Below are 24,075 nucleotides of genomic sequence, written 5' to 3'. Positions count from 1 at the left end.
AGAAGAGATCAAGGTCAAAATCAGGCTTCCAAAGTTAAGCTTCTTCTCTGTCAGACACCTCATCAAAGACTCTGAACACATTCAGAAAAGCGATACCAAAGGTGACATCCAGTCCATAGCAGATATTAATTTGTAATGCTTTCCCCCTCACCCCCAACACCATTAACTTTTCTAAATGGGAACTTGCTGCTATAAATGTAAATATTGTAAACTATTCACAGTCAAACCCAAATTTTACTTGCATGCTTGTGGCTTACCGACAGCTCGTATTGCTGCTGAACTGCTGGTACAGAATAAAAATATAAAAAAATTCAATTCACATCTTCCAAAGAAAGAAAGGCAGCCATCACCTGCTAACAGCCTGCTCTGCACCTTGCACTCCTGATTCCCAGGCATGTACACTCACACACGCACAAAAATAAACTTTACTTTCAGAGCCCATCTTTATTTTCTTGTTCCAGCTCAAAGTCACTAGCTAGGGACAATATTAATGTTTTCCCATAGCAGAAAAATGTCTCCAACCATGCATTCTTAATTCTAGTTCAAATCCTGAGATCTTAAGCCAAATCTCCAACTTATTATAAGGGGAGTTATTCATGAGTAAGAATTGATGGCCCCATGCTTCCCTGGCTTCTGAAAACAGGGAATGCAGAATCTCCAGATTCTGATCATGGTGAGAGGAGAAAGAGGCATCTCTGAACCTGTGGAATCCCTTCTGTGAGGCAGTTCTATGGGGTACCACTTCCATAGGGTGGTAGAGGACAGTGTGGGGACTGTGATAACATCATAGTTTTTCCCTCTGCACCAAGCAACATCGCTACCTGAGAATTGCTTCAGGGTCAGCGGTAGCGGCATGGTTTCTACAGGAAGAGCTGTGATGTCAACGGACACAGAACAGGAGGGAGCTGGTTGATACTGTGTAAGCAAGTTGAAGTCCCCTTTCTCTGTCAAATCCTCCAAAATCTACCCCTCCAATATCTCTGGGTGGTAGGGAATTGAGAAAGTTTTGATAAGTCCCCTTTCTCTTCTGGCCACCTCTTTCCTCTTCCAACAGGATGCCTGGCTCGGCTAAAATCCATCTCATGGACTTCTCAGCAAGCCTGGGAATATTTACTGGGTTGTCTGCTGCCTTCAAATATTACACATTGAGGAGCTTCATTCAGAAAGGGAAGGCAGGCAACCATACTTGGGCACCTCTGAAGCAGCAAATTCCTGGAGCATCCAAGGCTTGGTCTATACTAACCCCCCAATTCGAACTAAGGTACGCAACTTCAGCTACGTGAATAACGTAGCTGAAGTTCGAAGTACCTTAGTTCGAACTTACCTCGGTCCAGACGTGGCAGGCAGGCTCCCCCGTCGACTCCGTGGTACTCCTCTCGCCGAGCAGGAGTACCGCAGTAGATGGCGAGCACTTCCGGGTTCGACTTATCGCGTCCAGACAAGACGCGATAAGTCGAACCCAGAAGTTCGATTGCTTGCCGCCGAACTAGCGGCTGGGTATAGACGTACCCCAAGACACATAGAGTGTAGCTGGCCAGATGCCAAGAGAGAGGGCCAAAGACCTGAGTCTCTACTGATGGCAATTACTGAACACAGAAGAGAGACAGAATAAGGTTAAATGGGACCCAGAGCCACATTATTTTTAACTCTCTCCCATCAAAAAAGTTGGTGTGCCACAGATCTTCAACAGATGCTCCCTCCCAGCCCCCTATTGGTGGCATGAACTCTCTCTTCCAGACCCTGATAATGGATCCTTGTTTTTTTTCCAACTCTTCCTGCCATGTAAAACAACGCTCCCTAGCACATACAAGGTCGCATGTGCTGCACCTTAGCTGACTCACTGGCAAACTAGGTCCCCTTGGACCATGAACCTGTCTTAATCTGTCCCTGACTTGTTGAGGTCAGGGAGGAGTGAAACTTCAATACCGCCAGATAAGCAATCAAGGTTTTCAAGGCTTATGCAAACCCAACCTCCAAATCTTCTTTTGATTTAGACATTATTGCTTATGACTAGTCACATTTTCAGTATAACAAGGGATCTCTGATGTCTACACTGCACAAACATTTACACTCTGCTGCTGACCATAAAAAAGTTGAAAGTGAATGCAAAATAACAATGCTTGTGAAGGCTGAAAGCTTTATTAACAAATACAGCGATGTGATCTCAACACTAATCTGCATGTAGATCTCTCAAAAGGTACAATTAGTTTATTTTGTCTCAGATCAAATAACTGAGAACACTTATCATACAATTCCTTAGTGCCAGCAATCATAAACCCTCCCTCACTGCACCATTCCTATCCACCGGGGACCCAGAGCAATTACTTAGCACATAGAGAGATTTTTATGTATAAAATTGAACCCATTTGTAAATCAGTGTTCTCAACATTTAGGAGCACGAGGGTTTTGCATTTCAATATATTATAGACGGAGCTTGTTTCAGGAAACAATTCACTGTGTTTGGCAAAAGAGGCTCGCAATTGTATTTTAAAGAACCTATTTGTCTATCACTGGGATCAGACGTGAGAGATATAAATGTCTCCTGCAAGATGAGCACCCTTCACTCCTAATGAAGTAAGTCGGAGCTGATGATGTGAGCACTTTGCAGAAGGTGCTCTGAAGCTTGCAAGATCAGGTCAAAATACTGGAATGACAAATGACATAGCTCACTGTCCTACCATAAAACCAAACTGTAAATACATATATACAGCAGATACATATACACCATCATTGCACCATAATGATGCATTCTGATACACTGAGCCTGATTCTCCACTGACTTGCTCCTTGTATTTCAAATATGCTGACCAGCTCTACAGAAGGACCTCAAAAAAATTGAGGAGCCGTCTCCTGCACTTTACACACTCCAAAAGGGACCACTGCAAACATCAAATGATCACATGCTCCCACACACTGGAAGGAAAAAATCAGGAAACCTACCTGGATATCATGCAGGAAACCCAAAACATCAATCTAAAAAACCTGATGACAGCAATCCAACACAAAAACAAAAAGTGGAACCAACTACACAACCAACAGAACACCACCTCCAGGAGAAACCAAGACACCATGACCCACCATATGGACACTACAAGACACCCCAACATCATTAACCTATCAAGACTACCCATAACCAAAACTGAAGGACCGGTACTCTCCAAAGGACTGAGCTTCTGCCCCACCACAGAAGCTAACACTATACTAACATGTGGAAAACTAAAAGAATTCTTCCACTGGTTCCACCTCAAGGAATTCTTTCACAGTAAAGATGACACCACCCACAACAACCACATCCTCACCAACAGTCATACGAATAAACAGTCATCTGACTGGACACCCCCCAGTGGACGAAACCACACACTGATCATTAAAATAATTGTGCGAGGAAAAAAATTGACAGTGAAATCCTCAATAAACATTACATCCACTATAATCTCTCTACCACCAAGAGGATAGCTATACAGTCCCTAAAATCCAACCACCAGATAGTGATCAAACCAACAGAAAAAAAGGGTGCTAAAGAAGTCCTTAATCGTGATGACTATGTGAATGAGACCAACAGACAACTCTCTGACACCACCTACTATAAAGAACTAAAAGAAGACCCCACACCACTATTCACACAGAAATGTAAAGATACCATCAAATCCTTCCCCAAGCAACTGCAAGAAACACTCTACAAAACAGATGCAAAACCTGCATATATCTCCAATGCTACGATGATCAATATCCTCCCACAACACACCTTTCAAGATCCATGGGTCCTACACATGCCTATCACAACATGTGGTGTACCAAACCCAGTGCACTAAATGCTCCAATGACAACTATGTGGGTGAAACCAGACAATCACTACACTCTCCAATGAACTCACACAGAAACATGATAAAAGACAAAAACACCGTATCACCCATGTGGGAACACTTTTTATAAAGTGATCACTCCATATCTGATCTTTCAGTAATTGTCCACAAAGGAAACCTGCACAGGGCCCTCAACAGGTGAGTCTGGGTACTTAAATGCATAACGCTGTTAGACACCAAAAACCATGAACTTAACACGGACACTGGCTTTATAGCTCATTACAATAAATTGTAACATAGCTACCTGCTAATCCTTAATGGCCCATTGCAAACCTCTTTTACATAACAATGTAACCCTATCAGTGGTCTCCTACAATGTGTTACCCCTTACTCTTAACAATCTGTTCCAACTTGTATTTAACTCAGAAGCTCTTTTTTCCTTCCCCAGACCTGAAGAAGAGTTCTGTGTCACTTGAAAGCTTGTACCTTCCACCAACAGGAGCTGGTTCAATAAAAGGTATTACCTCACCCATCTTGTCCCTCTCTTGCTCCATGCGTAGGCATTTATAACATCCCAAAGTGGCTGTAAAATGCTACCACTCTGATTTGGTGCACTTTGCACAGACACAAATGACAACACAAGGAGCCCAAGCGGAGGAAAATCCGGCCCAGTACACTGTGCCTAATCACAGTCCTCCTCCCATTGGTGCTTACGCATTTTTTTAATCAACACCCTCTGTTGGGATCTGTTTTTAATAGCTGTTTTTATAATTGCATTGAGGATGTACCAACACACTCATTTGGAGTGTAATTAAAAGCATCACAGGAGACTCATTTTCCCAGAAGAGGAGTTCAGGTGCATTAGAGGCATGACATTAATTTACAGAAACTATCACTTCTATAGTACTCACTCCATGGAGCAATAGAGCTTTTTCCTTAGTGAACAGAAAGCTTGCCAGTTGGTCTTGTCTAAACTGTCTGATTCATGGGTTGTAATACTGATGAATAGATCAAAACTCAGCAGTTATTTAAATGTCCTGCCATGTATTTCCATTTAGCGTTTTATGCATATATATGCACACACTTCACTGCCCAATGGCTGGTATAGTATGGATTTGACTGAATCTGATTCTGTATGAAAAAAGTTCATTTGTTTAAAAATGTTTCCTTTTAAAAAGTGTCCAGTCCACACTTCCTATCCCCTAGTCCTTGAAGGAAAATCTCTGGAGTAAGTGATTATACAGATTCCTACTTCTATGCAAACAATGAGGTGCATTCTAACATTTCCATAAAGTCACACTTAGCTGAGGGGGAACAGTGCACATTTTCCAATTGACTTCAGCTCCGAAAGTTCCATTTCCTGAATGTCTAGAAATCAAAGCCAAGCCAGATTGGAGACCAAACTACTTCAAATAAAAATCATCATTTCCAGTCTCCTCATCTCAGCATTTACAGGGTTGTTCTGTGCACAATATTGCTCTTCTTTACTGACATGCAAGCAGTGCTGCTGAATACAAGTTGCTCTGAGCTAATGCAAATGGCCCTTTTAAAAAAGAGGTGCCAAACAAAACAATGAGATGTTATCTTCCATACAGTGAAACACTTTTCTCTCACTTTACTCTCTCACTCATTCAGGGTAATCAATTTGTCTTGTAGGAACAGTGAAAATGAAAGTGATTGAACAAAAGAAGTTGTCAAGAGAGGAAAAAACTAATTGTTAATTAACAGAATACCGAATATGTTTAATCAGAAAAAAATTAACCACACCAATTTTTCACAAGTGTAGCTTTCTAAGAAGTTCATCAAAACACTGGAAATTGTAATATGGGCCGTGCATCTTAACTGCACTATTTGTATTCAACATCTTTTGGGGATTGAGGGTTTTGTAATTATTTTTAATATTACTTCGGTGGGTTTGTTGCAGTAAATATTTTCTAGTTTTCAAATGGCATTGGAGATGTGTCGTTTACATTTTCTATTTCTTTGGGCAAATACAGTGCATGTGAATGTGATAGGTAAATAGCAACAGCTACAGACAAACTTAAGGCAAAATCCTGCCCTATGTAGGGAGAAGGGAGGAGTACACAGGAAGAAAAAACAGTGGATGCCAACTATGAATAGGGAGTGGGTTTTACACTAGAATCTATCCTTTTAGCTTTGCAGCATTGGAAACATGCATATGTGGCCTTGAGTCTAGGACGACAGACTGCATGTGCATGCCACTCCCAATGCACTCATAGGTCCAACTGTCAGGCCACCATTCACCTAAGCCTAGCCTATGTCTGTAAATTGGAAATAGAAATAGCTGCTCAGCTACCAATGAAACAGGGACTTTAGAAACACAACAGATTAAACAGAGAAAGAGAGAGAGAGAGAACCACCTCGGACAAGAGTCTTGGGAAATGTCACAAAACAAGCAATGAACTTGGATGGCTGTATTGGATGAGTGAGTGGGAGATGTCATGGGGAAAGGTGGAACTGGCCAACAGGCAACACTTTCACTTACTGGGGTGGGTAGCCCGGGAATCGCCTTTTGATAATAGACATTGTCTTTTTGAAGTCAATGAATTTAACAATTTAATAGATTTGGTGATTGACTATTTTATGTGATCAGCATGATGAAAACCACAAACCACATGGACAGATATATGTAATAGTGTTATCCCTATCTCTTCAAGGATTACACCTTATTGACCCCCCTAAAACAGATGAACAGCCAGACCACTGCTGGCAAGAACTATGCATAGATAGGTGCCTGTAGCATACATGAATGTCAAGTCACTGGACTGTGAGAGTCCCCCTTCCCCGATCACTTCCAATGCTGCCAACTGGATTGGTGCCCTTGTGAACTTCCTCACACCACTCTACCTCGTTCATAATCTGAAGAAAAAAAAAACTCTACCATCCCAATCTCCTCAGGGGCCTCTTCTGAGTTCTTCCTCATGCCAAGCTGTGTGATGATTCTGGCAAATGCCCACTATGGAGTAGGATATGACCACCAAAACCATTAACATGATTTGAAATGAGATTTCCAGATATAAAAATTAGTACACTAACCGATTATAATGTCACCAAGCTCTTTTTATATAAAAAAGACTGCACTTAAAACATAAGACACTACAATACTTTTTTCCCTTTCTCAACAGAAGCATCATGGGATTTCAAGTTCAATGGAATGACAAGCTTTTTAGCAGTGGAAACAGGACAAAACGTGGGAAACATATAGAAATTTTAAAGATACAATTTATGGTGTTTGTTTTGATATTATCTTAGAGCCAATACTTTCAGCCCATACTCTGTAATTGCTCCTGACTTCAATGGGAGTTTTGCCTGATTAAGTCTTGGGTAATGACTATAGGACTTGTTTCTTACATTGAGTTAAAGATGAAGGTGAGGTTGGTATTATCTTAGACTGACTAAAGATGGAAGAAGATATTTAGAAACGTAAATAGAGAGTGTGTATTCTCATATCCCTATACTTTCCACATCACAAAGTATATCTAAGTACACCAGTGCACAACAGCATTCTCAATTTGTATTTCACATTTCAACAGTACAAAACCTATGAAGTTGAAGATCTAGAACTAAAATGTCTATCTGCATCAGGATGACACTCCAATACCCTAAAAGCCACATGTAACTTTAGGCATCTGATGTATGAAAAGTTTTTACACATTTTGAGTTTGAAAATTTGAAAAAAAACAACCATTACTGGTGAGCTTTTCATGTTATTTTAAAAACAAATGCTTTAAAGAGTTGATCTTTTAAAAAACAAACAAACAACAGTCTTAATTTCCCCACCTCTGTACCAGTACTTTGAGCCTCTCAGTAACAGTAGCGAGTCTGCACATAAAAATGGTTGAAGACTGTAGGACAAAGTAGCTGTTGACCCAAGTCAAGAGCATAGGAAATGATTTGCAGTTACCCATTTCTGCAAATCTCCATAAACTGCCAGGGTCTAAAGCTGGATAAAAGATAATGAATCCAACAACACTAAGTGATACATTCTCATTGATTGACAAAGTGCGTCTTCAATAAGGGTCAATGTCTATCCGCAATCAAAACAGTTGACATAATTATGCTACACGCATTCTGAAAAAGCATGATAAAAGCAAGAAAGAAACACCAGGTCAAGACAATCTGGAGGGCAGAGGGAAAAAAGGAAGAGGCAGAAAATGTTTGAAATTACTACCTGTGTCTCTATAAATACATCCTATGTAACAGCAGCGCAGACTATAATAGTTTGACCTGTGGAGCAAAGCAGCTGAAAGGCTTGTCAGAAATTCAATTCATATTTTTTCAAGTCTCACTGACATGGAAAAGCCAATCAGATTTATTGTGAATGTATCTATCCACTTTGCTATATGCAAGTAATCCATCTTTCCATCATAGTGATACAGATATCACAGCTTAACATATACATGTTCACAAAGTACTCTGTATATCGTAGCATAACCCCGTAGTGTTGACGCAACCTGTGCTGACGAAAGGGGTTTTTCCATCTGTGCAGGAACACCACCTCCATGAATGATGATAGCTATTAGGGATGTAAATATTGGTTTAAAAAGTTAACTGATTAAACAATTAAAATTATATCATTTAATCGTTAACCAAGGTAGCTCCGGGGGGCCTGACACAGCCGGGGCTGGGGCCGCTCTGGCCTGGCAGGGGCTGAGGTGCCGTCGGCTGGTGCGGCCAAAGCAGGGGTCCGGTCGGCTGGCGCAACGCCGCTGGGGTTAACGGTTAAGGTTGGTTATATCTCTAATAGCATTTTACATCCCTAATAGCTATGCTTACAGAAGCATTCTTCTGTTGATGTAATTGCATCTACAGTGGGGGTCAGGTCAGCATAGCTATATTGGTCAGGGGTATGGATTTTTCAAACACCTGACTGATGTAGCTATGTTGAGCTAACTTTTAAATGTAGACCAAGCCTAGGTTCTTTTGGACCAAGGGGATCTGTGTCACAGGGTAAGTGGATGGGGCTGCGTGTGGGCAGTCTCAGCTGCCAGTCTCCCTGCCCATCACATGCCTCCACTGCCACAGCTGCAGCAGACTCCAGCCAGCAGTTACCCTCCTTTGCTGGGGAGGCCGGGGGGACTCCACAAGCAGGGAACAGAAGGCTACACCCTGGGAGTACTACCGCCCCTCTCGGACAGGGCCCCCTGCTCAGCACAGCCCCAGGGCCCAGAGTGCCGTCCACTTCCCCCACAGGACAGACCCTGCGTGTGGGAAGTGGTCAAGGCCATACGGAAGGACCAGGGTCAGCAGGGAGCTCTGTCTAGTAGGGGTGGGGGTCAGTTCTCACAAGGTACAGCCTTCCACTTTCCTCCTGACCTTGAGCCTTCAATGCAGCCCCCTTTCACTTCCCTGTGGGTGGAGGAGTGAGATGGGCAGGGAACTGGGTCCCAGCAGCTGAAACCAACTAACCATTGTAGGGAGCAGAAGGCTTCCTCAGCTGCTACATGATGTGTAACCCCTGGCCTCCGACTGGGTTCGGGGTACCCCTCCACCATCACCACTCCCTGCACCCTCATTGACACTGGGCAGTCCTTCCCCACCTCAGCCCCTGTGGATACTGGGAACTCCTCTCTCCCTGACCTCTGGCCCTCCATGAGTACTGGGTTCCCCTCCATGCCGACCTGTGAGTACAGGCCACTCCCTCCCCACTCTTCCCCAGTTCCTGTGAGGGGGCATGTACTTTCTGAAGAGGGGCTCAGCAAAAATAGTTTGGGAACTTCTGCTGTAGGGAATTGCAGCATGATTTCCCCTCCACAGGTGGGCAGGATGGGTGACCTATATGACTGTATGTGGGCTACGGTGAGGTGCAGTCCCACTCTCCCCACTCATCTCCACCCATTTGAAAAGGCTCTCAACAGCCCTTACATTTATGGCTGCAACTATGTGTGTGTGGGGGGGAGAGTTGGAGCCTCCCACATTGTGTATTGCAGTAGAGGCGGGCCACAATCTGGCTCAAAGTGACCAGCTGAAAGTCACACAGGAAGTCTGGGGCAAAGCTGAGAATTAGACAAAATCTTCTGATTCTCAGTCTCATGGTTTTAACACAATACCATCCTCAATTATTATACCAGTCTTTTTAGAATGTTTTAGAATGTCATGTTCTTCATGACTTATTACCTTTAAAATTTGGGGTTACAGTAACAAGTTCACAGGCTTCAGAATCAGTTTCAGGGATAACTCACCCTTTGCAAAGTATGAAATGATCTTCACTCCTGCCTTATGCCAACTGTTATGTTAATATAAGCCATTCTAGTTCCCTGCCCACACAAGTTTGTAACTGCTCACAAATAACAGGGAAATAGAACTCTGAAATACCAGTTATTTTGTTTTGCATGATACCCAAGGCTAAGTTCACACCATTGGATTAAAAATAATATTAATGTGACTGATTTGGGGATACCATCATATATTCTGTGCAGTTTTATTGTACCATGAGGGTTAGTATTAATATTGCATTGAACACAAAATAATATGACATGTCTTTAGCTAACATATGTCTAAATGAGTCTTCTTAGGAATTCTTAAATCAGATGCAGAACCAAGTATCCAGTAGGGGATTGTAATTTTAAAAACTCTTTACCACAGTATTTTAATTAGCTTTGGAGTCTAACATCTTACATTTGAAACGTCTTGGGGTTTTGTGTTTATATTACTGGAGTGATGATCATATTGAAAAAAGCTCTGTTGAACTGTCTAATGGATTTTTGCTCTCCTTAGGCTAGTCCTTTAACTGTGGCCATGAATCATTTAAGTCCTTGAGAAATTTGCATTTGCTATTTTCAGATAACCTCAAATCATTTACTAAATGAGTTCCTAGGCACTCAAATCTCCCACTGGGCCAAATTTTGCTCTCAATAACACCAGTGTAAATCCAGAGTACTTCCAATGGTCTAGATTCATAGAATCATAGATATTAGGGTTGGAAGAGACCTCAGGAGTCATCTAGTCCAACCCCCTGCTCAAAGCAGGACTAACACCAACTAAAACACCAGCCAGGGCTTTGTCAAGATGGGCCTTAAAAACCTCTAAGGATGGAGATTTCACCACCTCCCTAGGCAACCCATTCCAGTGCTTCACCACCCTCCTAGTGAAATAGTGTTTCCTAATATCCAACCAAGACCTTCCCCACTGCAACTTGAGACCATTGCTTCTTGTTCTGTCATCTGCCACCACTGAGAACAGCCTAGCTCCAGTCTCTTTGGAACCCCCCTTCAGGTAGTTGAAGGCTGCTATCAAATACCGCCTCCCTCTTCTCTTCTGCAGACTAAATAACCCCAGTTCCTCATCCTCTCCTCATAAGTCATGTGCCCCAGCCCCTAATCATTTTCGTTGCCCTCCGCTGGACTCTCTCCAATTTGTCCACATCCTTTCTGTAGTGGGGGGCCCAAAACTGGACACAATACTCCAGATGTGGCCTCACTAGTGCCGAATAGAGGGGAATAATCATTTCCCTCGATCTGCTGGCAATGTTCCTACTAATGCAGCCCAATATGCCATTAGCCTTCTTGGCAACAAGGGCACACTGTTGACTCATATCCAGCTTCTTGTCCACTCTAATCCCCAGGTCCTTTTCTGCAGAACTGCCGCTTAGCCAGTCGGTCCCCAGCCTGTAGTGGTGCATGGGATTCTTCGGTCCTAAGTGCAGGACTCTGCACTTGTCCTTCTTGAACCTCATCAGATTTCCTTTGGCCCAATCCTCCAATTTGTCTAGGTCACTCTGGACCCTATCCTTAACCTCCAGCGTACCTACTCCTCCCCCCAGCTTAGTGTCATCCGCAAACTTGCTGAGGGTGCAACCCATCCCATCATCCAGATCATTAATGAAGATGTTGAATAAAACTGGCTCCAGAACAGACCCCTGGGGCACTCCACTTGATACTGGCTGCCAACTAGATATTGAGCTGTTGATCACTACCTGTTGAGCCTGACGATCTAGCCAGCTTTCTATCCACCTTATAGTCCATTCATCCAATCCATATTTTTCTAGCTTGCTGGCAAGAATACTGTGGGAGACAGTATTAAAAGCTTTGCTAACGTCAAGGTATAACACGTCCACCGCTTTCCCCATATCCACAGAACCAGTTATCTCATCATAGAAGGCAATCAGATTGGTCAGGCATGACTTGCCCTTGGTGAATCCATGTTGACTGTTCCTGATCACCTTCTTCTCCTCCAGGTGCTTCAAAATGGATTCCTTGAGGACCTGCTCCATGATTTTTCCAGGGACTGAGGTGAGGCTGACCCGGTCTGTAGTTCCCCGGATTCTTCTTCTTCTTCCCTTTTTTAAAGATGGGCACTATATTTGCCTTTTTCCAGTCATCCGGGACCTCCCCCGATCTCCACGAGTTTTCAAAGATAATGGCCGCTTCACTCAAGGGTCTACACTGGCTTCTGCCTGCATAGATCATGGTGCCAGTAGTGGTCAAAAATCCACTGCAGGCTGTGGTGGCAGTACAGAGCAGCCACAACCTACTGATTCATAGGGACCTAGAATGGTAGATTGATATATCTATTCCTGAGTGGCCACTCTGCTGGCCAGGATACAGCTGAAAGTAGTTCTCATATATTATTGTTTCTGTTTTAAAAGAAATCACGCCCCCTCTACTCAACGTACTTTTTAGTAGACAGCAGTTTTGTTTAATGGTACTTTGCCATTGTGGAAATCCCTGCCAAACTACACAATGGAAAAATTCAGTTACAACAGCTTCACCCAAACATATAACTTTTCTAATTAAATCAAGTGTTTTTCTATTGTAATACTTGGTTTTGGCAACTAAAAATGGAAGTTGATTGCCTTGTGACATTTTTCCACTTTATGCCATTGCTGCTGTGTAACACTGATTATAATAAAAATAAAATAAAAAAAAAAGGCTGAATTCTTGTCTCAGATAAGCAGGCTGTTTATTAGAGACCAGAATTGGGTCAGAAATCTGCATCTTCTGGTTTAGCCTTGGTGTTGTGGTCATTTTTTATTTCTTTTGCAACTTAGGCAAAGGCTGGGAGCATCTTTTACTATTACACCCCCTCATTGGTTCTGGGGAATGTACCTCATTGTAGCCAGGACATCAGCCTTAATGATCACTCCTATCTCATTGACAACTGATATTTTTGCCCCTGTTCTCTGACTACAAATCAAGAGAGTGGATCCAACCTGATTGCTACCTCAACCCAAGGGTGCAGGGAAGGAAAAGTAAGAGGAATGTTCAATCTCCTTTAAATCAGAAACACTGATGACTTCATCTCCTTTTTCTTGGCCTCTGACCTGAGCTCCTGCACTCTAGTCTCCCAGGTGGCAGTGCAGTTTGTTGCTACTAAAACATTGAGATTGCTACAGCTCTTAAACACCATCATCGCCTTCTGAAACATTTTGCTACCCATGAAAGAAGCATGTATCCAGCCTCAGGGAAAAATTTAGTCCAACTCCCAGTGCAAATGGGAAAAGATTGGAGTTTACCTTCCTAGATCCAGTAGCCAGAAGCAAAGCAAATGTTTTCTCAACTAGTATTATTCCCACACCTGAAAAACCACTGACAGTGCTTCCAGTTATGTGGTATCTGTCAGATTCTGCAGGTCAGACCACATGAAAAGTGGAGCAATGCTTGATTAATGAATGTGCTGGCTAGTGCATTTTAAATTCATGTGTGAAATCAGGGCAGTACCATGGCTTGCAACTTGCTGGCAATCCTGTGCATTTTGACATAAGAAGAGTGCCAACAACAGTCACTTTGCTATGGCTCAGTTTTCCTGACCTCATAATTCATAACACCCTCCATAATATAAATAATACAGAAAAAAGAAAATAAAGAACCCATTTTCATCACTGACATTTCATTGAACACTTTTCATTGGAATACATCAGAGTTTTAGATTTCCAATTAGACCACGTAAGTGAGGTTAGAGTGTGTTCTGATTGGTGCTTCCTGAAATGACTATTATCTACATTTATGTCGCTCAGATGGTAATGTTTGTGTGAGATTTTGTTGCATATTCTGTAGTGATGAAAGGTTTTGAAAGTGGCCTACTATAAACATCATTCTTTATTTGACTAGAGGTTCTGAATATTCTCTGCTCCAATAAAAGACTTGTTTTTTTCCAGCTATGACAGGCCCCAAGCATACAAACATGAGCTTGCCTTCTCAAGCATGCAGACCTGAGCTTGTTTGATGCCATCTGGGATATATTACACAAGCCGTCTCATCCCCCCAAGCCAAGGACTTCAGGACCTTAGGCAAACACGAGGGCTTTCACACACCTTTCCTTCTGGTGACTGTTATACCCAGTTCCCCTCTTCTTGTAGCTTGTGCACTGAAGTGCCTGACCTAGTGACTGGAGTGGCTAGGACACTAAACTGGATATGGGAAATGGGAAAGAGGGTTTATAGAACATTGTACTGAACACTGTCTCTAAATACTAGAGGCTCCTAGATGGTTCTACTTCCTACCAGCGCAACATGAAAGCCCACAGAGTTAGAGCTAGAAAACCATGTTTCCCACGAAGATTGTGAGAACATGGGATTATACAGCTGCCTTTCTCAGGACTGCCTGATCTACCAGTACCTACTAAGTGGGCAAGTGGAGCAAGACAGAATGCCAGCCTCATCCTGGTAAAAGAGAAAGAGGTCTTTTGCATACAGAGAGTCTGGATTATTATGTGAGTTGTGAACTCATTACAGTGGCGATCAGTTAAAGAGCAGATTGATTTTAAGTTTGCTTAATGTACCTACAAAGACGTATTTGATTTGGATCCTTTGCAAAAATGAAGGCAAATCAACATATTGCCCTGTTATTGTATTTGGCATCCCAGTGTCAGTCTGAGTGATGGAGTGCATTGTCACTTGAACAGGGAAAAAATTCAAACAATGTCAAATCTTGAATCAAGGTTAAATGTGTTGTATGTAAGTGATGGCCAACATATTGATAGAGACTACTGGTTCTAAGTTGATTATATGAGGGGATTTAGAATGGCAGAATGTTTTATTTAATTAAAAATTAATTGTGTTAATTCATAAAATGCTCTGGAATACAAATATATGAAATCCACTAAGTGAAGTGTGGTTTCCAGGCCTTTAATAATAATACTTAATTAGCACTTTTCATCTGTAGCTCTCAAAACTTTTTAACTAATTCGGTAAACATCATTGTTCCCATTTTCCAGGTTGGGAATTTGAAGCATAAAGAGGTGAAGTGATTTGAGCAAGATCACACAGAAAGTCAATAGCCCAGGTGAGAGCAGAACCCAAGGCTGGCCACTGAACCATGCTGATTATAGTAAAGGGAGGGTCTGATATACTAAAGAGTCAATGGGAATGAAAGAGGTTTTCCAGTCTTGAGTGATGCTCATGTTTTCTGGACATGATCCTAAAATAAAACAGGGGCTGACATGATGCAATTTTTTTGCCAGCTCCATCCATCTTCCATTATCTTTGCTAATTAACAGAGATGTGCCAAATTATCTATGCACATTGTGAACACCTGCTCTTTGCTCTGATCCACAATCTCTGAGTGAGAAAGTTGCCATCAGCAGCTGGCAATGAGTTGCACCGCAAAGCAACATGTTACATCAGGGCTGCACCCTGCTACTAGAAAGGTTTCTAAAGGCAAGACCAAAACAAAACATAACAAAAACCTTCAGCCAATTTTTCTATGAGTATCCTGTATTGTAACCAATATAATCAATGTCAGATGGAGCTGATTCCTCTTAGGAAATATTTCCCTGGTGTGTAAGAGGTGTTCTGTCACATTCCTAGATAGTCTGCTCTGAGATGCTCCTTTCCAAAATGTTTTTTCTCTCTCTATGTGCTGGGCTAGGGTTGCCACGTGTCTGATTTTCAACCGGAAAGTCCAGTCGAAAAAGGGGACCTAGTCAGATGTACTGACCGGATACCAAAAGTGTTAATGACCTGGCACCTCCCTCTGCCCCGCAGTCAGGCTCCTTGTCAGGCTGTAACAGCTCTGGCCCCAGCATCAGAGCAGAAGGAGCCCAGTTGGGCAGGGGGAGAGAGGTGGAGATGATCAAGCAAGTGATGGGAGGACTGGGGAGAGAGAAGTGAGTGACATTAACAGGGCTTTGGGGGGAAGAGGTGGAAAAGGGGGCAGTGCCTCAAAGGCCGGTTGCCATCAATTAGAAAGGTGGCAACCCTAGTGCTGGCTGATATTCTGGCACTTGACCCTGCAGGATCAGCTTTTTCCAGATTGTCATCCCTTTCCCCAGTTCAAAACCAGGATCACTCCACTTCCTCCATTTCTAGATCATTCTGAAATAATACCCACCCCAGCAGCTGAAACAGCAATTTTCTATATTTCCATTGCTGGCAATGTAAATGGAGTAAAGACTCGTAGCATCACATGGAGACTACTGCAGAAGCCAATGCTGCTGTGTTTCTTGTTGAGCTATTAGAGCAAAGAATGATTATTCAGAGCCACTCTGAGGACATTGAAAAGCATTGTTTCTCCCTAACTTCTTACATCATTCAGCTGCCCTTTTTGTAACAATTCACGTAACTTATTGTGCTTCCCTGCAAGAACTTGTAGTGTGTTATGTGAACTGTAAAGTAATTCAAATGTTATTAATACCTGGGAGCATCCACAAAGTTAAGGTCACCAAACAGTTTCCTTTATAACCCTTTCCTTTTACACATTTATTGTTAGCATTATGAAATATTTATCTTTTGGGCTGAAATTTCCCATACATGGTTTCTACCTAAGAGTGATTTTTAATTGTTGTTAAAAGTTTGCGCAAAACCCTTCAGCAGTTTATTAAGTTCTGTGAGAATGAAAATAACACTTTCCCCTTTTGGGCTGCTGCCAATGCACACTATACAATTCTGTCAACTCTGAGTGTTCACATCTAGAGAGCTGAGCTGTACAAGGCTGCAGGATTTTTTAAGTGTACACTCATTAAGCATGCACCGTTAATTGTAAACCCCACTTTATATCAGTGCAGTGCATCTACCACAGTGTTTTGTGCCATTGATGTAGTTACACTGATGCAAATTGCCTTAATGTAGACAGGGCCTTAGTATATAATGTTCAATGTGCGCTTATTGGTACCAGCCAGCCTTAAATTGCAGGTATGTTTAAAAAAAAAAAAAAGTGACTGTAAAATGTGAGCCTTTTCACTCACGAGGTGAGCAAATTGAGCATACGCAGGGCTTGTCTACACTGTGTGGACTACAAGTGCTGCACTCTAACTGCCCCATGTGGAAGTTGCTGGTGTAAACTAGAAGGTACCTGCTAATATACATTAACATAGTCCTCTGTCAAACAGGACTGTGTTAACGCAATCTAGGTACCTTTTTGTTTGCGCCAGGAGTGTCCACACAGGGCAGTTAAAGTGGAACATTTTGGTGCACTTTGCAATTCACACCTCTGTAGTCCACAGTGCAACACAGTGCAGACATAGCCTTAGTCGTATTGTCTGTCTTTAGTGACAGAACTAAGAGTTTTGACTCCTGTTGGGAGATGAGCTGGATTCTTTTCAAAGAATTAAAAAAAAATCCCAGCTGCATATCCTTCTCACTGATGACGGTCATCCAGGAACCAGACAGAAAACAGCTTTATTTCTAGATTCCAGGTGGGTTTGACTACTGGCTTGCAGTTAGAAACAACATCAGTTTTCCTGTACACTGGCACATTTGATGCAGAGTCACTGGGAGAATTCTCCCCCAAGGTCAGAGAAAGCCAGATTTTCAAAAGTAATGAGGTGCCTAACGATGATTTTCAAGAACACCTACTTATGTCAAACTCCCGCCATGATCCTACAGAGACCCGTATATGACCTAGATGTTTTTAAATGTTCTGATCTCAACAGTCACAGTCGACCATATCACCAGCCTCCTGAAGATCCCCCAAAAAGCTGTCATAATTCTCATTCATCATAAAGCCCAAAGAACTTAATCAGCCTTCAGCTGCTTCAGCAACTCTGCTACTTGCTGGAATGTGATACCTGCCAGTTGTTCAGACCTTGGGTTTCCAAGATGCTGTGATAACCGGATAAAATGGACAAGGGGCTATAATTACTTTTTCCACCCCATAGTGCAGGGCAGTGTCTCTAGCCAACCTTGCCATCAAGTGATCCTCCATCCTTGCAGCCAGTATCATAGCAAGCTTAAAAAAAAAACGCTGTGAAGAAATAGCAAGAGAAGGCAATCCTACTGAATACCTGTCTCCATTTCCCAAGCCATTTGTTACACTAACTACAAAGTGAGCCAGTTAAAACCTTCAGACTAATCTCCATTTTTTTGCCTAATGATTATCAATGAGATTGTAATTGCAAAGGAGATCTAAAAATTACATGGCAAATAGATAACTGGAATTTTCTGAAATACAATGTTGCTTTCTAAGGTCCAGGTAATTAAGGAGGGGAGGGCAAATAACCTCTGTGTCAGTGTCTCTGGGTTCCTTCCCCACCAGACCTGAGTCAGGCCTCTGCAGCCATAGCACTCCGCACTCCTATGTCCAGGTTTTCCACCATGCCAGACCAGTTGTAAGAGGCTCCACCATCCAACTGAGCCCGTGACAGTCTGCCCCTTCTGGGGTTCTCAATGAACATGAAAATAAAGTAACACAAATGAATTGTCCCACAAGTGCAGTAAGGCTCTCGTCCTTCAGAATGCTTCTGTTAAGCTGTGGTCCCAACAAGGCTCACACGCTAACCTGGTCCCATCGAAGGTGGATCAGCATCTGGCCCTCCCTTCCTTCAGGGAAAGGCTCTTGGGCAGTGGCTGTGTGAGGCATTCCTGCCTTTAGCCATCCCTTTCCCCAGAAGCTGAGGACTGGAGTTTTGTCCCCTCTGGTCTGCCACCAACTGTGCTGTGTTTTGTTTTCTCTTTTTAAGCTCCTACCACCAAGTCTAACAACTCTTACAGGTGTGGCAGGGCGGGCTGACTGAGCTCCACTTTTTAGCAGGAAACATCAAAAAAATAATTTCATCGGGTAGCTCTAGTGATTATTTCTGAGGTTGTGTTTCTTTGCTTGTTTGCATTAATAGAAAAAAATGAGGATTTTTCTGAATGTAGTGGAATTAGATATTAACAAAGTATTTATTTTTATTAATAAACCACAGTCCAGTTAACATTATGATTAACTTTGTTAAAGATGTCTATGCAATACAGATAAACAAATAGGAATTGCCATTTATGCATTAAAATTTTATTGATGAAAAATAGCTACATGTTACCCCCAGGAGCGGCACCAGGATTTTTGGTGCCCTAGGCGGGGGTCCTTCCACGCTCCCGGTCGTTGTCATCAATTCTGCGGTGGGGGGCTCCTTCCGCGCTCCCGGTCTTCGGGGCAGTTTGGCGGCGGGTCCCGGAGCGAGTGAAGGACCCGCCACAGAATTGCCGCCGAAGACCCGGAGCGCAGAAGGACCCCCCGCACCGAATTGCCGCCGAGGGCGGCAAAATGCTGCCCCCCCCAATCCTGGTGTCCTAGGCGACCGCCTAGGTCACCTAAATGGAAGCGCCGGCCCTAGTTACCCCATTGATATTGTAATTTGGCCCATACTCTTGGAACAAAGGACGTATCACTGATAATTCAAAATATATTTGCATTCAAGGGTTAGATGATGCAATAGCATTAGCCTGTTACCTTTGGAGTGCTTCAGGTTCCAATCCCAGAGGGTTCAATTGTGAGCTGCCCTACTCCATTACACAGGCTATCCACGGGTTTCTGTGAGGGGAATAGCAGCTGCCTCTGGGCCATTAGTCCCTGTCCCATCAAGTGGAAAGAGAATGTGCAGGCAGGGACAAAGTGTGTTCACTTCACCCTCTCCAACACATTGATAGGCACAATTAAGCTGGTGCAGAGCCAGAAGAAAGTTGTTCCAGGACAAGGGTCATGACTCACAATTCAGTTCCTGCTCTGGACGGTGCAACTATGCTTTACCCTCACTCTGGGCAGATTGGAAGATTACAGTCTAGCCCATATTGGGTCACAAGTAAAAGTGCATATGGTGGTCTCATACAGACCCCATTCATTCACAACACAAAATCACACCATCATTGCTAGTTTCTGCTTGAGGGGCCCAGGACTCATAGGGAGGTTTGAAGATCAGGATTGAGCTGCAATGGCAAAGCTGGGTGAATGAAGAACCTGGTTTAAACTAGTGTGAAGATCAGTCACTTTTCAGAAGCACCAATTTCACTCACAAACTAAAACAAAGGGGAAAAAACCCTTCTTGCACACACTTTATAACATCCTAACACCTTGTTTATAACAACAGTAATTATAATAGAATCTAACTTGTAACAAGTATTATGTATTAGTTTGTCCATATCAAACTGTTGAATACTCAGGAGGCAGGTATGAACATGAAATCTTTCTATGCTCTCTTGTTCACTGTAAGTCAGTAACCAATTCATGATCTAATTTCACCCAGCAGCAGGATCCTTTAGCCAGGGTAGCAATAGCAAGACTGCCTCTTGATCCTGACTAAGGTTAAGGAGGAAGCATGACTGGTATAAGAGGGGAGGGATAGCTCAGTGGTTTGAGCATTGACCTGCTGCTAAACCCAGGGTTGTGAGTTCAATCCTTGAGGGGGCCACTTAGGGATCTGGGGCAAAATTGGTCCTGGCAGTGGGCTGGACTCAATGACCTTTCAGGGTCCCTTCCAGCTCTATGAGATAGGTATATCTCCATATATATTATATTATTATTTAAGTTTGAGACTCAATGAAATGCAGCGTCCATGAGGATAATATTTCAACTTTTCAACTCACTGATCAAGCTTTAAATTTGGAAAATAACAGGACAGTAGCCATTATTTACCCACTAGTATTGATTCTTTGTCTTCTGAGTGCTCATATGCTTATGGCTACACACACAGATATCACCTGGCCTCATGGTTGAACAGCTTTGTCATTCTGTTTGGCTAACAAAATCTTTTTGTTCACTAATGACATTTAACAACTTACACTTAGCATTGTCAATGCTAAACACAAACTTTCCCATAATAACTCCTCTCCAAAATTGCTCTAAGCTGAAAGTCCAAACCACCGCTTTTAAAAAGACTGGGGCTTTAGCCCCGTAATGAAATTCTCATGCTGACCCTTCACTGTGTGATATGCTAATTTACTAATTGGCAGGGTTGGGTGTTCCCCCCCCCCGCCCCCGCCCTTTAATTCAACCTAAAACTTCACTCCTGGCATATTAAATCCAAAAATAATTGAACATCTTCCTGACCATCCCATGTTTTATTGGGAAACCCCCCAACCCTCCCCTATATGTGTAACAAGCATGCTGATCAAGAAGAGATGAGTACATTCTCTCTTCCTACTGGCAAGATTCCCAAGGAATCAGAAGGAATCAACTTCTTCGCCGAAATCCTTGCCAAAGCAAAACCATAATCTTGTGGTGAAATCCATCCTTTTTCCCAGCCTTTCAGCTAGCTAAACCCCATGTCAGCCTAATTTATTGTTTATTTGTTAGTTTGAACTGGTACAAACACTGCTACATAGCAACATGATGATTTATTTGTGGCTGCTACTGTTCCTCCTTCCTTCACCCTCTCACAAACTTCCACCCTGCTATCTTGCCAGAGTTAAGAACAGGGTTGTGGCAAGGCATCTCCTCCATCTCGGCAGGCTCAGTGCTTCCCTCTCTGATGGTGGGGGGCTGGAGTAAGTCAGTCCCACCCTGGTCGGTGTTTGCTCTCCCATTTGGGGGTTTATTTCCCAATATTTTCCAGGCAAGCCTCAGGAGTGCCCCTCTGCCAAACAAAACAAAACAAAAAAGAAACCAGTTCCAACACAAAACAAAGGGGAATACCTTTCCCTAGTCTCACCCAAATGGTGGTGGCCGTGTTATTGTTCCTGGGGTGCCAGTCCTTTTCCTAAATAGGCAATCTCTTATATAGCGTCCCCTGTACAGAGAAGAGCAGCCATCCACCCTGGAGAAGCCTTTCTCCCTGCTGCCACTAGCCCTGCAGCACCTGGTCTCTCCTCCCCATCTCTCATGGGAGGAAAAGTTTTTCAAGGTCTCAAGCAGCCCTTAATTGGACTAGGGTGTCCCTAATTGACTGGAGGTAACCCATTTTCAGCTTATAGGGGAAACAGTCTTTATCATTCTATGGCTAGTATACCTGCCTTCCACCACTCTCTTACAGCTGTCCAGCCTTTGTCACACTGTGTGATCCTCCTAGAGCACTAGTGCTCAAACTTTTGCACTGGTGACCCCTTTCACATAGGAAGCCTCTGAGTGAGACCTCCCTATAAATTAAAAACACTTTTAAATATATTTAACACTATTATAAATGCTGGAGGCAAAGCAGGGTTTGGGGTGGAGACTAACAGCTCGTGACCCCCCATGTAATAACCTCGCAACCCCCTGAGGGGTCCCGACCCCCAGTTTGAGAACCCCTGTCCTAGAGAATAGCTCTGCACATATAGATCTTGTCTACACTAAGACATTTTGGCTAAGAGTTGTCACTGTTGTTACCACCAGTTCTGCTCTGGTAGCAGAACCAGTGCAGACATGGTGCTGACAAAAAGTGGCATTTTAAGCACCAGGTCACATAGATCTGCTCTTAATAAAGTTAAATGTCATACAATAGCGCTCCCAATGTTGCTGCCACCAATGGAACTGAACAGGTGGTTGTGACGGTGTGAAATGTCAGCAACATGAGCCAAATCCTATCTTCACTGAAGTCAATCCAAGCTTTGCTATTGATTTCAATAGAAGAAGGGCTGGGCCTCAAACACTTTCATCTTTCAGAGTATGAAAAAATTCTAATATGGATTAAACCGAACTACTACTATATAAAAGGAGTTTAACAAAATCAAAAGGTGAGATGATTCTAGACTAAAAAACATGCCCACAAACACTAGTACTGTAAATGCCTTCATCATCTGTAAACTGACAATTTCACAGATGGAGTTAAAACATGGTACTTGAATTATTAATTTCATACTTAAACAGCATTGCTCTGAGCAACATTTCATTTTTCAAATCTCCATCTCTCTTGTCACGCAGGGCATTGGGGACTTGATGGGCAAAACTGGACACACTTTAGTTTGTATTTACATCATTTGAAATTAAGGCACAGATATGAGATTCTTAATGGAAGATTATTTAGCAAACATGATTTTTAGTGTAGCTCTTTTGTTAAATATTGTACTACAGAGCCTTACACAGCAGTCATGTATGCTATCTTGATTTTTCAGATACTTTCAGGGCATGTTACACATTATAGGCCATGATCCTGATTTTCTGTGCCTTTCAATGCTGGCCCTTTGTTTATTTTTTTAAAAAATAACCAAAAACGAATTCACTCATTGCATACAGACTTGTGTATTTCATATATGTGTGTTATTGTGAAGTGTGGTTAATTTCCTGTGTGGGCTTCATTACTGACATCTACTTTAAACTGTAATCTCATTGGTGCAAGAAGAGCTCAATTCTGATCTTACTTACACCTGTTTGATACTAGTGTAACTGAGGCCAGGTTTACATGTAAAACTTAGGTTGACCTAGCGTCAGTGCTCAGGGATGTGAGAAATCCACACACCCTAGCATTATAGTTAGGTCAACCTAACCCCCAAAGTAGACACAGCTCGGTCAACAGAAGAATGCTTTCGTGGATCTAGCTATCATTGCTCGGGGAAGTGGAGTGGAAAAACTCCGTCCATTGATGTAATCTGCATCACCACTACAGGGTTTCAGCAGCGTGGCTGTAGCATGGTAGTGTAGACATGGCCTGAGATCGCACTCATTTTTCAGTTCTCCTTCCCGTTAGCATCCCCTTCTGTTGGCACACTAGTCCTGGGGCAAATACTGAGGGATGCCTTACCTGCTTCATTCCTCAATAGGGGAATTCTGCACCAACCTGATTCTAAAGGAAAGTCAGGTAGGCACAGAAGGGAGCACAGAGAGGCTCCCCAACACCCTCTGCAGCTCCCCATACCCTTCACTAGTCATGGATTGACTCTGATCACTCTTCACCCCCATACATATGCATTAACATTCCCAAAAGGACTCTTCAAAGCAGTCTGTGTAGGAATGACAGAGGAGCCCACGACTGCTGAGGAGGGGGTTACAGTGAAACCTGCAAGAGTTAGTTGGTGGGAGTGGAGCTCGTTAGAAAGGCCAGGGAGTTTTGTTTTATCTCGACATTTGCCTGCCCACTATAGACTTGGGGCAATACTTTAATTTGGTGCATGATACTGATCCCTGCTTTGGGTCTAGGCCTCTCTCCTGCCTATCTTTCTATCAATTTTTACCACAAGCTGCAACAGGGGGGAGGGATAGCTCAGTGG

The 24,075-nt window shown here is 42.9% G+C and overlaps 1 protein-coding gene across 3 annotated transcripts in view; it reads right to left on the bottom strand.

Moving 5' to 3' along the window:
* Positions 1-24,075, bottom strand: part of PCSK5 (proprotein convertase subtilisin/kexin type 5) — a 295,761-nt gene that overhangs the window by 236,016 nt on the left and 35,670 nt on the right. The window lies entirely within an intron of this gene.

The sequence above is a fragment of the Emys orbicularis genome, chromosome 6 (assembly GCF_028017835.1).
Source record: "Emys orbicularis isolate rEmyOrb1 chromosome 6, rEmyOrb1.hap1, whole genome shotgun sequence".
In the NCBI taxonomy this organism is placed as follows: Eukaryota; Metazoa; Chordata; order Testudines; family Emydidae; genus Emys; species Emys orbicularis.
Note: the sequence above shows the minus strand (reverse complement) of the source record. Positions and strands in the feature narration are given on the sequence as shown.